Source organism: Pseudorca crassidens, chromosome 12, assembly GCF_039906515.1.
Source record: "Pseudorca crassidens isolate mPseCra1 chromosome 12, mPseCra1.hap1, whole genome shotgun sequence".
NCBI lineage: Eukaryota > Metazoa > Chordata > Mammalia > Artiodactyla > Delphinidae > Pseudorca > Pseudorca crassidens.
This window is the reverse complement of record NC_090307.1, coordinates 14041772-14057732: the sequence shown is the minus strand read 5'-3', so window position 1 is coordinate 14057732 and position 15961 is coordinate 14041772. Positions and strand designations below refer to the sequence as shown.

Below are 15961 nucleotides of genomic sequence, written 5' to 3'. Positions count from 1 at the left end.
GCAACTCTAAAAGCTTGCAAAGACCCATTAACAAAATTTACTGACTCATCTGACATTAGATTCTGATTGAGCTGGTGAGTAAAAGGAAGATAACGAAGCTGATGTTTGAGACTGCTAACAACTAAAAGCTGGAAAGCACATGGAAGCTGGTGAGCAACATGGTGAGATACACATCGGGTTCCTCGCCTGGGAAAGCTACAAAGCCTGGGGGTCCCAAGAGTTTATTGCAAAACCCTCTGAAGGTGCTTTACTTATCTGCAGGAGGGTCCTCTTCATTCATGCTGCCTCCTGTTCAGCAGCCTCTCAAGTACCGGCTCAGAAGGGATGGGTGAGGTGGGGTGTTACCCTTGGGACTCAGATCCCACACAAATATCATGGCTCGGGATCTTCTGGCCACTGAACATAGCTTTCAAGGTCACTCTGATCCAGGGATTCATTGCCGCCGGAAACTGAGCGTCTGGGGATTTGCTACACCTCCCCCCTCCTGCCCTTACCAGCAGGGGAAGGGGGGCAAACTCTGTCCTCTTGAGGGCCCGCAAAATTAGCCACAGAAAATGAAAAGTAGATTCAAAGAGCTGTTGAGCTCTCTCAGGATTTAGTTCCCTCAACAGCTCTCTCTACAGAACAAATATGCTTAAGTGGGAAAGCCCAGGGAAAAAAAAAGTGACAGGAAAATTGAGGACTCACTATAAAACTCATCTTTAAACAGCCATAATTATCACAATAGTGTCACCTAAACATTATTTACGAACATCCTGCAGCACAATTCCCCCTCTTTGAACAGCCCTCATCTAGATATAGTGCTATTACTCAGGATAGCATTTGAAATTATTTAAGCAGTAAAACAAGGAAAAACCAGCATTTTTCAATCAAAACTCTGGAGTGAATATAATTAAAATCGATGCAGGGAAACAGGCGTAAAAGAGAGAATCTGACTTTTTACCTTTACGCTGCTAACTCCTACTTACCAGTTGTATAATTAAGTCAGTTTTCAAACACTGTTTTGTGCATTACTCGTTGGATAACCCCCAACACTGTAAGAGGAAGAGAGAGTAGAAATTCTTCTATTTTGCTGATGAGAAAACTGAGATTTAAGGATATTAAATGGTAAGCCCAAATCTGAGTCACAATCAAAACCCAAATCACCAAATTTCTTATTTCAAAGTCTCCTCCAGGACACCACACACTGTGTCCCAGTGATTTCATCTGCATGGCAAAACCAACATAATTTTTATATCAAACACTGTCATATATTTTGCCTGGGCCTTGCTTCTGAACTTTCAGGCCCTCAGAATACTCTAGTTTGAATCTTGGCAAAATGAAGCAAATTTCCAACTGCCACATAAACGGAGTTTTCTTTACGAGCAGCTGCAGGTAAGAACACGCCCCTTGCAGTCTGACGTTATTACCGTAGTTCACCTCCTAACCCACTGTTACTTCTTTTAAATGACCAGGCCTATGGTTCATGGCCGTATTCTGATCACACAAGGGCACAAAAGTAGCAAATAATCCCACAGTCCACTTCCAGGCCCCAGCCAGCAATCAGAAATGTGACTGTGGGTCTTTGTTCATTTTATTTTTGGATGATACCATACGGCAAAACACCTCTCAGCCTCATCCCTGTTAATCAATAGTCATTTAAAGTAAATTTGTCATGGAAGCGTTTAAACATCTACATTCAATAGTGTCTGCCAAAATAATGCATTTGCCCCGTGATTATAAATGACCGAATAACTAAGACAACACAGCAGCAGCAAAAACAGCTCTAGTCTGTGCTGAGGTGCTGGGTATGAGCTTAGCTTCATTTCTGGGATCCTCACTGTTACTAAATGCACGGAAATAAATGAAGCGGGGCTGAGACCCAGAGCAGGGCTGGGTAGGGGGATGCTCTGTCCCAGACATGGTCTGTCCCAACCCTCTCTTCTCATAGCTGGAATCCCTTCCATCCACCCATCCACCCCAGTTTCTACGGCCAGCCCTAACCTTAGTGGAGATGTCTGAGTAATTCTGGTACAACCCTCTGGGACCCCACCCAAGTGCCTCGACTGCTGGCTCGGCCATGACTTCCTGCCCAGGCTCCTCTACCTATACTTAAGAGTCCTTTCCTGATTCCTTAGCCCTCCGGGTCTGAAGCTCCCTGGACTCCTGGCCGCCCTTCCATCCCTCAAGCCACCTGGACCTGCTGTCCCTACAAGCATGCACCCCAGGACTGGGAGCCTGTCCTGAGATACTGCCACTTCTGGAAATAGTCTTCAGTTCTGTCTCCTTCAACCTCCTACTGCAACCCACCACCCTGAGGGGACCCCCTCCCTTCCCCAGCCCTCCTGCAGCTCCTCCGTTTTATCTGGAAGTGGACTCCACCCATGGCCCCCACCAGACAAGTCTACAGCTCTCCTCCCGGACCTGGCCAGACCCCAAGAACAAGACCGGCAGCTCCTCAATCAACCCTCTGCATTTCAGACTTTGCTCTTACTTAAATGGCTCTGTCCGAGCCTAACATCTATTTATTCATGGAGACAGAGCTCGAGAGAGGCTGTCCTCATCATCACCCTTCACTAGTTACTTGAGATCTGCCAGTGGCTTGCACATAGCCACCTATTAATTGCCTTGCAGACATCATGATGCAGCAAATTTCACTATTTTCAAACAGAGGTGAGAAACCTGAGATCCCATTTTAATAAGAAATGTGCTTAAATTCAGTTGGCAAGAGTGGGGCAAAACCAGGACTAAATGCAGCCTGACCTGGCTTCCTTCTTACTGTATGAGTCCTAATTGGGGAAGCCCTATGTTTCTCAGGCACCAGGTTATGTCAATTACCAGGTGCAGGGGGGCGGAGGAGGCACTTTTTAACCCACGTGGGGCGATCTGATGCCCCTTGGCCACAACCCTGTATTACTGGTGAGGGCTAGGGCTCCCTGGCATCCCAGTCACCTGCACGCACCATTCAGAAGCCACCATGAACTCATTCCACCTCGCAGAATGGGACAGAGTATGCACTTGCTCAAATTCCCACTTCAGTACTTCTGATAAAATCAATTGTTTCAAATGAAACTGGAAGGACTTTTGTACTTCCCACCAGTACCATCTAAGCTTCTTGGTTTCAGGCTTAGTTGACTTAAGTGAAATCAGCAACAGAGCACGAGAGGGCTGTTTTGGTGCTAATTCAAACTCTAAGTTGCTTCCAAAGTGCTGCGTAACTCTCACAGACCATGTTCCCAGGGGCTCCATGACATAGTCATTAGAGACACAGTGTCACAGCAAGCAGTTCTGGAAGGAGGCAGAAGCTGCATCCCTCTCCAGGGGGGCACATGCTGCTCTCTGAAAATGGGCTTGAAGCTGTGGCGTGAATGAGCATCAAACTATCTGATGGGGGGGGAGACAGGGATGTTACGGGTTGAATTGTGTCTCCAAAAATGGTGTGTTCAAGTCCTAATGCCCGGTACCTCAGAACGTGGCCTTACTGGGAAATAGGGTTGCTGCATATTCATCAGTTAAGGTGAGTTCACACTGGATTAGAGGGACCCTTAGTGCAACACGACTGGTGTGTTTAAGAAGAGGAGACACGTGAGGAGAGAAGGCCGTGTGATGACAGAGGCAGAGATTAATGATGCATCTACGAGCCACGGGTTGCCGGCAACACCAGAAGCTGGAAGAGGCAAAGAAAGATCGTCTCGTACAGGTTTCAGATCGAGCGTGGCCCTGCCGACGCCTCCAACGTGGACTTCCAGCCTCCAGAAATGTGAGAGAACGAGATTCTCGTTTTAAGCCGCCCAGTTTGTGCGACTCTGTCACAGGAGCCCTAGGAAATTAACACAAGGGGGAAATGAACAACTGAGGAACCACAAAAACCCTTGATTGAGAAGAGCATCAAATAGGAAAGAGAAAATACAGACGGTCCCCAGCTTAGGATGGTTCGATTTACAATTTTTCGACTTTACAGTGGTGTGAAAGTAATATGCATTCAGTAGAAATTGTATTTCGAATTTTGATCTTTTGGGGGGCTAGCAATTTTCAGTACGATCCTCTCTTGTGATGCTGGGCAGTGGCAGTGAGCACAGCTCCCCATCAGCACGTGATCCCTAGAGTAAACAACCACACACTCACAACCATTCTGTACCCAGACGATCATTCTGTTTTTCACTTTCAGTACAGTAATCAATAAGTTACATGAGACAGTCAATACAATAGGCTTTGTGTTCAATGGTTTTGCGCAGCTGTGGGCTAATGGAAGTGTTCTGAGCTCGTTTAACGTAGGCGAGGCGAACCTACGGTGTTCGGTAGGTTGGGTGTATTAAATGCATTTCTGACTTAAGACATTTTCAGCTTACGATGGGTTGACTGGGACATAACCCCATCGTAAGCCAAGAAGATCTGTACGTATTTGCGATCAGGGACATCTTTCACAGCGTGGCCGCCTGCCTGGTTGAACTGGAGGAAGATAGACAAGGCCTGGAGTCCCCAGAAGGAACCTTCCTTCCCCTAAGAAACTAGACCATCTAATTCAGGTCCTAAGTAGGGGAAGGAACGGGGTGGGGGCGGGAACAGTAGCAATTGAAGCTTTTTTCCTCCCTGTTTACATACAAAATACTCCCTCCTGCATCCTGAGCCTCGGAGTCCCTCTCTGCCTCACGTGCTTACAGAAAGGTACTAATAGGTGTCTTCATAGCCATGATCTCATGTCATCTTCACAGCCATTTTTGCTACAGGGAAGGAGGGAAAGTATTATCACCCCCATTTTACACACAAGGAAACTGAGGCTCACACGAGATCACAGATGAGATGACCATCCTGAAAAGAACCTCAGCTGACCAAAGGCCTTTTCAAAAAAGGTGGAGTGGAAGTAGGAGGTGGGGAGTAAAAAACAGTCCTTAAATCTTGTCTTAAAAAAAAAAAGATGAGTTCAACAGAAGTTCTAGAAGCCTACCACGTCCAAAACAAATCAAATCTGTTGGCCGTGAAAAGCAGTCCCTTTACCTTTTTCAGTAGTTGTTCAGGTAATATTGCTTTGGACACAATCCACTGATTCTCTGACCTTTTTTTGGGGGGGGGGGTACGCGGGCCTCTCACTGTTGTGGCCTCTCCCATTGCAGAGCACAGGCTCCGGACGCGCAGGCTCAGCGGTCATGGCTCACGGGCCCAGCCGCTCTGCGGCATGTGGGATCTTCCCGGACCGGGGCACGAACCCGTGTCCCCTGCATCGGCAGGCAGATTCTCAACCACTGCGCCACCAGGGCAGCCCTCTCTGACCGTTATTTAAAGTGTCTTTGAGGGAAAACCCCAAACACATTTTCCAGGCTTGAAAATGTAAGTATTCTGGCCTTTGGTGTTCTGTCTCATTCGGTGCTTCCAAATCTTCACGCACTCCTGTGTGTGAAGCCACAGGGACCTTTCATAGCCATCACCCCGCACAAGCTGGACCTCAGACAGTGTTTGAGAGGCTGGAACCCCACAGACTCACATCCAACAACCTCTGATGACTGAATGGACCTTTTCCCAAAGCAACACTGGATAAGGGGAAGGAAGGCAGGGACAGAGCGGGGTGGCAGGCGTCCCAGGAAAGGATAAGACTGAAAGGGTTAAGCCGCAAAACACCGGGGATGAGAGCTTGGGTGGTGAGCTCTGACTGCCATCAGCTGCCTTTTCCATATATTTTCATCTTTCCCCCCCTGGAAAACACCCGGTCACTCACTGGTCACTGAGAAGTCTTGACTTTCATACCCGCAAAGCGGCAGCCAAGATGTCAGGCACACAGACCCCAGGACCTGCCGCTCACCACTCTGGGAAATTCCCTCTGTGAAATGCCGTTCCACGTTTTTGTCAGCTTGAAGATATTAAACACCACGGAAAGAAATTTAAGGGTTTTTTTTTTGAGATTTAAATGTCTACTTATTTCAAAATGAATTAGTAGTTCTCTGAGTTTCATGTTTGATTCATTAATGATAACTACAGCTCGAGAATTTGAAAGGGAAATTGCTTCCAGGATAAAATTAAATGCGAAACTCTAAGCAGTGATTCACGGCTGTTCCTATCTAAATTACTAATCCATGTGACAACCTGGTTGGCAGCACAAAAAAGAAATACTATTTTCCCCTGTTGCCTTTATAGACTTTGCTGAATTGTTTTTGCAAATTGTCTAAACCCAAGTCCTAGATAATCCCTTGCTAGCAGCCTCCATTTCACTGTGGCATTTAGTACTTACTGTCTCTATTGCCTCAGAGAGGTTCAGAATGGACTAATACTTCTGTGCCTCAGAAAATAGTTTTCTCAACGTACAGTGCAATGGATTTCCAGGGCAACTCATTTTAAATTAAAGGCAAATATCTCCGTGATATCTGTCCACATCCCCCCAAAAGAAACCTGCATAAAACTCTAAAAATGGCGATTTTCTTTTAGTTTGCAAGGAGGGCTAGCCAGCTGAGATTCAATTACATATCTCCCTGTTGGAATGATTGGGAACTAGAGTAAACCCTGTGGTCCAAAAGACAAGATAATATAATGTTCCCAAAGTTTCATCAAGCCCAGGTTATGCTGCCTCCTAAAATTTCTCTCAGGTCTGTTCCTACAACCACTGCCTGGGTCCACACCTTAGACCAGGGTGGAGAAGCAGGCATATTCCCGACCATGTGGCCCCAACTTCCAAAGGCGCTCAGAGGACCAAGGTCCCACAGGGCACACCTCACTGGGAACCGCTGTCCAGACCACCACGAAAACCCTGCAAACCAGGTCCATCCCCATCTCCAATCTCCCCCTCACTCCCACCGCCCTGTGTACTGGTCCTAAGTGGCAATCAGGTCCCTGGAAGCCCTCAGGAGCACTACCCCATGTCAGGGCTTTAATAGGATGATGGCTTAACCCTTGGGACAATTCGGGGAAGGTGCCCTCATGGTCCCAACACTGCCGGGCAAGAGACGGCAGCAAAGACACTCAACACACTTGCCCAGGTTACACAGCAAGAACACGGCAGAGCCAGGATTCACACCCACACTTTCTGCCCAATTTCCCATGCTTTGAACCATCTGAGCAGGCCTCCCACAACTTCGAATATTCTACTTACTCCTTATGACCAAGGGAGTGGGGCCCACATGCCCACTAAGGTCTAAAGATCCTTTGGTGATTTGGTTACATTTCCAGTCTCATCCGATCCACACCCTCTTCTCCATCTTCTCCCAACTCTGGCTTTTCCAAACTATGCACGTGCTGTTCCCTCCGCCGCTCCTCCCGGGAGGGCTCCCACAACCCCCCTTTATGCCCCCGCAGTGCCACATTCATCCCCTTCGTCAACCATTCACTACTTCCTATTGACACTGGGGACACACGTGTGTCTCCCCCGAGTCTGCGACCTTCTCCAAGGCGACGGCTCTGGCTCTTCCACAACCAGCCCCTGCGTGCTCACAGCAGGGCTGCGGTGAGCCGGTCCCCAAAGCTTTGGAACTAATGAATGTGCTATGACAAATGTCTTCAAAGCAAAAGCAAAACCAAACAGCAGACTTAGGGGCTTGCCCCAGATTGACTCAGGACCCTTAAGAGTAGGGAGGAGGACATGGGAAGGGTTTATGTGCCCTTTTTAAAAGCTCTGCCTGTCGGGGCCTTTTTTTCCACCAAGCATTCAAACATGGCAACCTCGTGATGGCAAACACACCTAGCTATCTGCTCGCTAGCTCAAGGGTTTATGAAGCAAGCCTGTTTCAGATTTTAAATCGGCAAGAGATAATCTTCAGAGTGGGAACTCAAGAGTCACACGAGTCACAAAAGCGACGAGATGACAAACTGAACCCACAACTCCGACTGGTTTTTATTGTCTTTTCCTGGCAGCAGGAGGGAGAGCAAAGAGATATTTGGAAGAAGGGGATTTTGTTGTTGCTGTTGTTTTTAATTTTAAGAAGGGAGGGTACCTATTCCCTACATCTCTTCTGTGGACCCTACCACAGGGTGAACCAATGTAAACCAGGCTGGACTCCCTGTAGCACCAATCTGAACCATTCAGGCCTCTATTCCTGACCATGAACTTGGCATCAAATAAACCCAGACGCCATTGACAATGCAGCATGAAAAGCAAAAATAACAACTGTAACTCGCGGTAATCACTTAAAATATAAAATAACGTTCCTAAATCCCTTAGAATGGTTACCAATGTCCAGGGCACGCAATTTCTCCGAGGAACCCCACCGTACCGTGAAAACACACAAAATGCACATAAAGATACGACTTCAACTGATATGCTAGCTAAGACAAACAACACATTAAACCAATTTTACTCACCTTCTTAGCACTTAATGAGCCCCTGGGGGACAATCTGGATGCCCTGTGCCTCCTTCACAAACCCCCATTCGTGGTAAGGCATGAAGCTGGGCTTTCCTTTCTCTCCATTTCCCTTGCAGCCAGCACAGGCCTTCAAGTGTTGCTATCAGCTGATGACACCTATCTGCGCCATGTTCAGGGGTGCTTCTCCCAAGGAAAAGCATTTTTTACGTATTTTCCAATGTTTCTCTTTTCTTCCCAGTTTATTCAATGTCTCAAGAGCAGCCACACCTGTTCAGTGTCAGCTTGGAGACCACAGGGCGGAGGGAAGTCCAGCCTAGTCACCCTTAGCTGACTCTGCAGGGCACTCACTGCCCTGGGCATCCAGAAAGGCCGCCTCAGGTCACAAGGATAAGTATGGGCTTTAGAAGCAACTTCAAAGTCGTCCACTACATGAATGAGAAGCATACATCAATATTTTGCTGTGTAGTTCTGTGGAGAAAAGATGCAGAACAGGAAAGTGTGGGGGAAAGTCAGGACCAGGCATTGCAAAGGCAGCTTCATGAAAAGGTCAAGGACACACAGGATTCTTCACAAGTGACTTAAAAGCAAATTGATAAAGAATTGCCTGTTCTTGAGTTCCTTAGGGTTCCCACTTTAATGATTAAATACAAAAACTAAGAAGCATTCATTGCTCATAAGAATGTAGATCTTTCATAAGCATTTGAGGTTCTTAGAAAAGATTTTTAGAACATTCTAACATCTTGGTAATCTCATTTGTTCTGGGAATATCCTAAGTTCTCCACTTCTTTGTAAGTAGCACTAGCTAAAGTAACTCCAGTCTTAACCATTTCAATCACCACAAAATTCTAATTACTGAAATCCATAGAAATGGGAAATGTCTATCCTCAAATCTGAACGGCTAACAGTACAAGGAACAATGATATAAAGACAAAATAAGAAAGCAGAGGTACCTTTGGACAGGAAGCCACGACAGCAGCCGTGTAATTAGGATTCACGATAAGCATTTGTATTTTCTGATATAGACTTCCACGCTGAGCTCATTCATTCTGAATTCAACCCATGAGGGAAAAGATGGGCAAGTCTACCAACTCAAGTTAGGCATCGCCATATATGTTGCCCTATCACATCCTTCCATTTCTCCCAAACCTCCCCCTCTCTTGGAAAGAAATAATCGAAAATATAGAAATATTATTTTACTGGACCTGTATCTAACGCTAATCCCCTGCTTTTAGGATTATAAGGAGGCTGGACTTCGGGGGTGGGTAGGTGTAGAAAGCACAGCAGGAAGCCTTCAGTGGCCAAATTTCACTGCAGCCATGATGTGGCCTGTGACCTCCAAACAAGCTTTACTTATCACAGTGTCCGAGGATGGGATTTATTATTGCAAATATGCACAAGCAATGGTATTTTGAAAATCCTCACGTCATGCATCTCCTTGTCTCCCACAAAGCTTGTGTCTACTAAGTGCTCTCATCTGCTCTGGTTTCTTCCACCCAAGGAAGAAAGGGTCCCTCCCCAACCCCGGCTGACCCTTCACCCCTGGTTCTTCACAGCTGGCATGGTCCCCGAGAAAAGACTTCACATCCCTGCTGGCTCCATCGCCCCAAAGTCCCGCCCCTTATTTGTCTTGACCAAGCAGACCCCAAACCCCACTCCCTGAAGGTTCTGCTTCAGGACGTCACTCTTCTTTCTCTACCTTCTTTTAAGGATGTGGAAAGAAGAGTTCTTTTAAGGTTAACCAAGAAAGAAAAAGGGTCAAAGTCCTATCTCCCTATCAGCATGTCTGTAGACCTCACTTCTTCAGATCCAAGAAAGAGAAAAAAGTGAAGCCAAAGTAAGGGACCACCTCCATCCGAGGCAAAAAGGTCCAGTTTAAATTGAGCGCCCACTGCCTTTCCTTATCGGTGCCTCCCGCCTCACTGTGATGCTCACCTTACTCCTCCCACCACTCCCGGGGTCCCTCCCACCACACCACCGTCAAGTCTTAGCCGACCTGCCCAGATCACGTTACAGCTTGTGATCGTCTTTTTCACCTTCCCTCCATCAGACCTGCACCTGCTTCTCAGAGGGGCTAAACGAAACCTGATTCACAGGATTAGCTACTATACCCTTACAGAGGTGAATGGGTTATCCTACCCAAGGGCACTCACATTTTAGCAAAGGACTCATGGATATAAAACCCAAAAGGAACAGCAAAAAGAACGAATTTATACTGATTGTCTATGTACCAGCTCCAGCTCTCAGATACAGCATTTAACTTCTCTGGGTCTGCCTCTGATTCCTACCTCAGACTACCGTTCTGAGAATTAGTGAGGTGACATATACATAACACTGAAAACAGCACCCGGCACCCTTGCAAGGGTTCCGTGCACATCAGTTATCAGTATTAACCTTCACAGCAGTGACCCTTCGAGACAGGTACTGCTGGCCTCATCTTCAATGAGGACACGGAGTGATTTGCTCAGGATCACAAGGCTAATACATAAGTAGCAGAGGAGGAATACAGCCCTCAGCCCACTGAGTAACCAGTTCATGCTGTCTTCTCCATACCACAAGGAATGAATCTCTAATGGTAAAGCCAAGGACACTGCAGGCCAGCAGAGTGAAAGTGCATTAGCGGGTCCTGTGGTATGCTGATGGCGCCCCATCAGAAGGAAAGGCTGGACGGCTGGGGTGCGCATCGAGTGATTCCTGGAGCACGACTGGGGTTGAACAGGATGTTATGTTCTATCAGGGCTGATTCAAGGCCTACCTCTGAACTGCAGAGACCTCGGTCTATCATTTCACCTCATTTAGTCTCAGGTTTTCCCGACTATAAAATGGGAACAAATTTACTCAGGAGGTGGTAAGCTTCTGACACCGGGACGTGTTCATGGTAAAAGGTAAAACTTGTCATGAGAGAGGTTCCAGAAAAGGATCCTGCAGTCAGGAGGGCAGCAAACCTGATGTTGGTTACTCCCAACATTCAGAATGGGGAGTTCATGGAACAGGCTAGAGATGAACAATGTTTATTTAAAAAACTTAATACCAGAGCCAAAAAATATTGCTAATGACCTTGATACTATCTGGTTAAAAACTCTGAATGAACTCTGGGCAGTCTGGTTTCTGATCTCCAAAACAGGATCCATAATTAGGCCCCCTTCCTCTCTGGCTTGTCCTACATTCGAAAAGCATTGGCTATTCTACTAAAGTGGACTTCCCTCAAAATAACCTCACTATTCTCTACTTCCACGTAATTTTAGCAGCTACTCTTTGCACTATAATCTCCGGATGAATTTCTGGTATAGAAACAAAATAGCCACAATAAGATAAATTACAACTCTATTGTGACCAGAGCACAGAGTGACTGAGATTAAAACTCTAAAACTTTTAGCATTTCATTTTTAATATTATGTTCATTGAAGACGCTTATTGTCAGTATATTTTGTTTCTGATAGCAATTACTTTTTATCGGTACTTTCCAATACTGCAAAGTTTTGAAAGATCACTGTATTATAATGAACTGATGTACCAATGCTACTACTGAGTTTCCATCCTGGTTCTGCCACTTGACAGCATAATCTAGAGCAAGCTGCTAGACCTCTCCGTGCCTCAGTTTGGTCATCCAAAAAATGGGGACAAAAACCTACTTCTAAATTATTGTAAGAATTACATTGGGTGACTATGTCGAGTTTTACAAGATGCTTTGGATTTAGTGACTGCCAAGGACATATCAGCAATTTTTTTTCACTTATAAAATTGTGAGACCAATGTAAAGATATTTAATACTTAAAATTTTACCCCAAATTTTGCAATCTCCATACTTAAAAACTGGCAGGCCTTACCTCTTACAGCACTGCGGCTAACACCACCACTTGCTTTTCTTCTGCCAACGTACTAAACTCCCATTACTCAAAAGTTAGTTATGAACGTCAGCCCACCTAAAATTCTCTGAAAGCTCTTTCTCCATAACCCAGAGGAAGTGGACTTGTTTTCTGAGAAAATGCAACAGGCCAGAGCCCAGGACAGCAGATTCTAGCTGAGATTGTATTGGTAAACAAACATCAAGAAAGGAAAATTAAAGCTGCTTTACTCCCCAAAGTATTTTCCTAATCTATCTTAATAAGCATAGTTTCATTCTGTTTACTCACAACCATTTTTCATACATTACTAAATGAATTTTGTCTGATTAAGTTAATTTTAGAAACATTAAAAACTAATTTCAGGTTTCTACTTCTGTTTTTACCCATTTGGACTCTGAGTATATTTTGGTTCCTGAAAACCTAACCCAACATCTTACCTTAAAACCAAAGGCAAAACTACATGGCAATGTGCCCCGACACTATCTCCTTGCAGCCACCGCTCAACACCACAGTAAGAAAAGAATCAATCAAGATAGTCAATATGTCTTTTGAATAGTAGACAAATATAAACACAGTCAAAGGTGGTAACTAACATGACACTTCTGATTACAGATACAAGATTTAGCTGTCAAGATGCAGTGGCCCCAACGAGGAAAGGAAACTTTCTGACACTACAGCCCTTAATCAACCAGGACCACCAAGATACCATATCCAAAAAACAGTGTGGGAAATACAAAAAAGCATTAGATCTCTGCAGTCCTCAAGGAGATTAAAAACTAGTTAGAGATGTAACAGTTCACGCTAACATTTACTGGTGAAAAAAGTAATAAGCTAGGTCCCTGCAATGCAAAGATGAATAGGTGGGCTCAGCCCTGATCTGCCCTTGGCCAGCAGCTGGCTGTCCCCAGGACCTACATTAAGGTCTGCGACACATAGGAGGCAGCAAAGGCCACTTTCAGCTGTGATTATTGGGGATTCAGTGATGGGATCTGAGCAGGGAATTAAAGAAAGAGTTATGATTTGAATAGAAGGGCAGAGGAAGAGGGAGCAGGCTGGCCGGTCCCGAGCACATCTAGGGGCTGGTGAGTGAACCGGCTTAGATGAGGAGAGGGTCTTCCAACCAGGTTCCCAATATTCCAGGCAGGGTCCCATAGGGAGCACTTCTCATGCGTGGTCCGTAAAGCATTTCAAATCTAGAAGAAATCATAACCAATTTAGGAGCAACAAATAGAAATCGAGCTACACGATAATGTGAAGTCACATACCACTTTTAGTGTTCGATACGTGCAAGTCTCCTCTGTTCCAGATAATTTTTTTCTTTGTTCCTACCATTCTTTTTACCTATGTCCTTTCACAGCCAGCCCTCGAGAGGTTCTCTCTGGGTAACACAGTTCAAAACTCAGATTCATAATGACCACCTAGATGTGCATTACTCTCGAAAAAACAGCTCTGACCTCGCTACTAACTGCATTTCCAAAGTGAACTCTTGATTTCTCCCAAATCTGGTCCTACCTCCACAATTTTATATTTGTTACCACTATTCACCCAGTAGCTCAGACGTGAAAACCTGTTTACTTCTCACCTCTCATTCAATCCGTCTCCAAAATTCTAACTTTGTCTCAGAAACGCTTCTTGCTTTCATTCACCCTTTCCATTCCTGTGGCCTCCCCCCTGGAGTCCAAGTCTTCCCCACATCTTCTCTGGACCCCGACTGGCCTCCCCACCTTTGTCCTTTCCTGCCCCGATCCATACTGACTGCTGCCAGGTTAAGCTTCTGAAAGCACGGTTTCACATCCACATCCTTTCCTGCCCCTACACCATCAATGGCTTCCTGTAGAATAAATGCCAAAGTCCCCCTCCCACCCACCATTCTAATCCTTTTCCTACAAGTCCTGCTCAAATGCTCCAGGCTTCAGGCAGAAAGCATTTTTTGTTGTCCAGAAGACAAGATCCACCCTCCCTTACCACCTTGCTGCTGCAGAAATGCCACTCCAGATGTCCAGATGACTACCTACCCTTCCAGGGCACTGGCAAATGCTACTTCTTCCATGAAGCCATTCTAAACCCTCTAGCAGGAAGTCATCTTTCCCCCTCTGAACTCCAAGGCCATTTCATCCAACACCACCTGGCACTTGAGTTCCTTGTGTCCATGTGTCCTTATTCCTACAGAGGTAACCTCCTAAAGGAGCATCTCTATATAAAAATAATCAAACCAACGTGCTAAATTAGCACTTTCTTACAAGGAAGCGTTGTGTCAAGAGTTATGGAAGACACAAGGCCATCAGCTGACAGCTTAGTAAGGAATTATGCTCAATCCATGCAAAAATAAAGCAATAATATCACGAACTCTTTTTAATCATCATATACAAATGTTAGTTGAAGTCATAAAAATACAGGATATCTCAGACAAAGTGAGTCTCCTTAACAGAATGAAAAATCTGAGGCAGCATACTGCAGTGGCTTATATCATAACCTCTGGAGCCAGTCATGGCTGGGTTCTAATCCCAGCTCTGGCATTACTTATTTTGTGATCTTGGGCAAATCATTTAGCCTCTCTGTGCCTCAAGTTCTTGTAAATGGAGAAATCAAAATAGAGATTAGTAGTACCTTCCCCTTAAGACTATTGTGATAATGACGCACAATCTGTATGCAAAACACTTAGAGCCTGGCACGTAACTAGTGTCATCCATATTAGCTACTCTTATTCTTATGCAAATGTTTTATCTGGGGGAAAAAAAAAACACAGAAGGATCAGATATTTGGTAGTTAAGATGCCAGCAGGATTTTTTCTAGAAAGAGAGACTTTACCATCTTAAAATCCTGAGGCCAGATTTGTTCTATTTGCTGACAGGGAGTCTGACAGGTAAGGTAAAATTCACCGGGGGTGGCTCTTTGTACAATGGACTGAACGCTGTGCAAATGGGGCAGGCACCGAGACCACTGACTCAAACACAAAGCTTTCAGCCAACGAAGGGCTCACCCACAATCAGCCATTGTCTCCCACAAACAACCCCTCTGTTGTCGTCCAGATGAGTGCCAAATGAAACCGTTTGACTTACGAGTTGCGGACAGTGGCTCTGCGTAGACACAACCACAAATCCAATTAACTGCTGCAAAGGAAATCTTGCACTAGGCATTGAATTTGGTCTGAGAAGCAAGCTTTGGGGTTCAGCTTTTTAAGGGACACTAACCCACATCATTCAGCTGGACTAAGCATATAGGAGTCCGGTTCAAAGCCCATCACATCATATACAGCAATTTATTTGTTAATGGTGTGGGGAACAGCTGTGACTGTAGGGTATCAACATCTGTCATTTTCCCCCCAAAATATGAAAACGCATTAAACATAAATTACCACAGATATCTCAACCTGAACTTGCATTGCAGACTCATATTCATACACAGTGAAACGAGAACCGCTGGGACATTCGATGTTTTATTAACTTTTTACTAAAAGCATTTATAGCTCAGAGCTGCCTGTTATTCACAGGTCAGAATTATTAAAGTGGTGGAACAGCAAATTCACATTTATCATCCTCTTATTTCCTGATAAATTTGAGAAATTAAAAGAATTATAGCAATAAGACTGATGCTACCTACACAAGAACAAACAAATAAACAAACTCTCTCTTTTGCCGTGGTTAGAATGTCTGATTTTACTCACTGCCTGGAATACTGGGCATGGCTGCTTCAGCAAAGTCCCTTCTTTCCAAGCGTCAGGGAAGGTTAGGGAAGGTAGACTGACTGCCAAAATACATACCCCCAAATCTCACTGGCCTAACGCATGTGGTTTAATTTCTTCACGTTGCATCTCAATGCAACTTGGTAAGGAAGGCTCTGCTCCACAAGGTCATTCA

General features: G+C 45.3%; 1 protein-coding gene and 1 long non-coding RNA gene across 6 annotated transcripts in view; both read right to left on the bottom strand.

The window, feature by feature from the left end:
• Positions 1–10115, bottom strand: part of LOC137203232 (uncharacterized) — a 38519-nt gene extending 28404 nt beyond the window's left edge. The window contains exon 1 of the long non-coding RNA XR_010932997.1: positions 8260–10115. This is a non-coding gene — a long non-coding RNA (uncharacterized lncRNA). The remainder of the gene's footprint in view (positions 1–8259) is intronic.
• The window catches only part of RNF152 (ring finger protein 152), an 81769-nt gene that overhangs the window by 52109 nt on the left and 13699 nt on the right, over positions 1–15961 (bottom strand). The window lies entirely within an intron of this gene.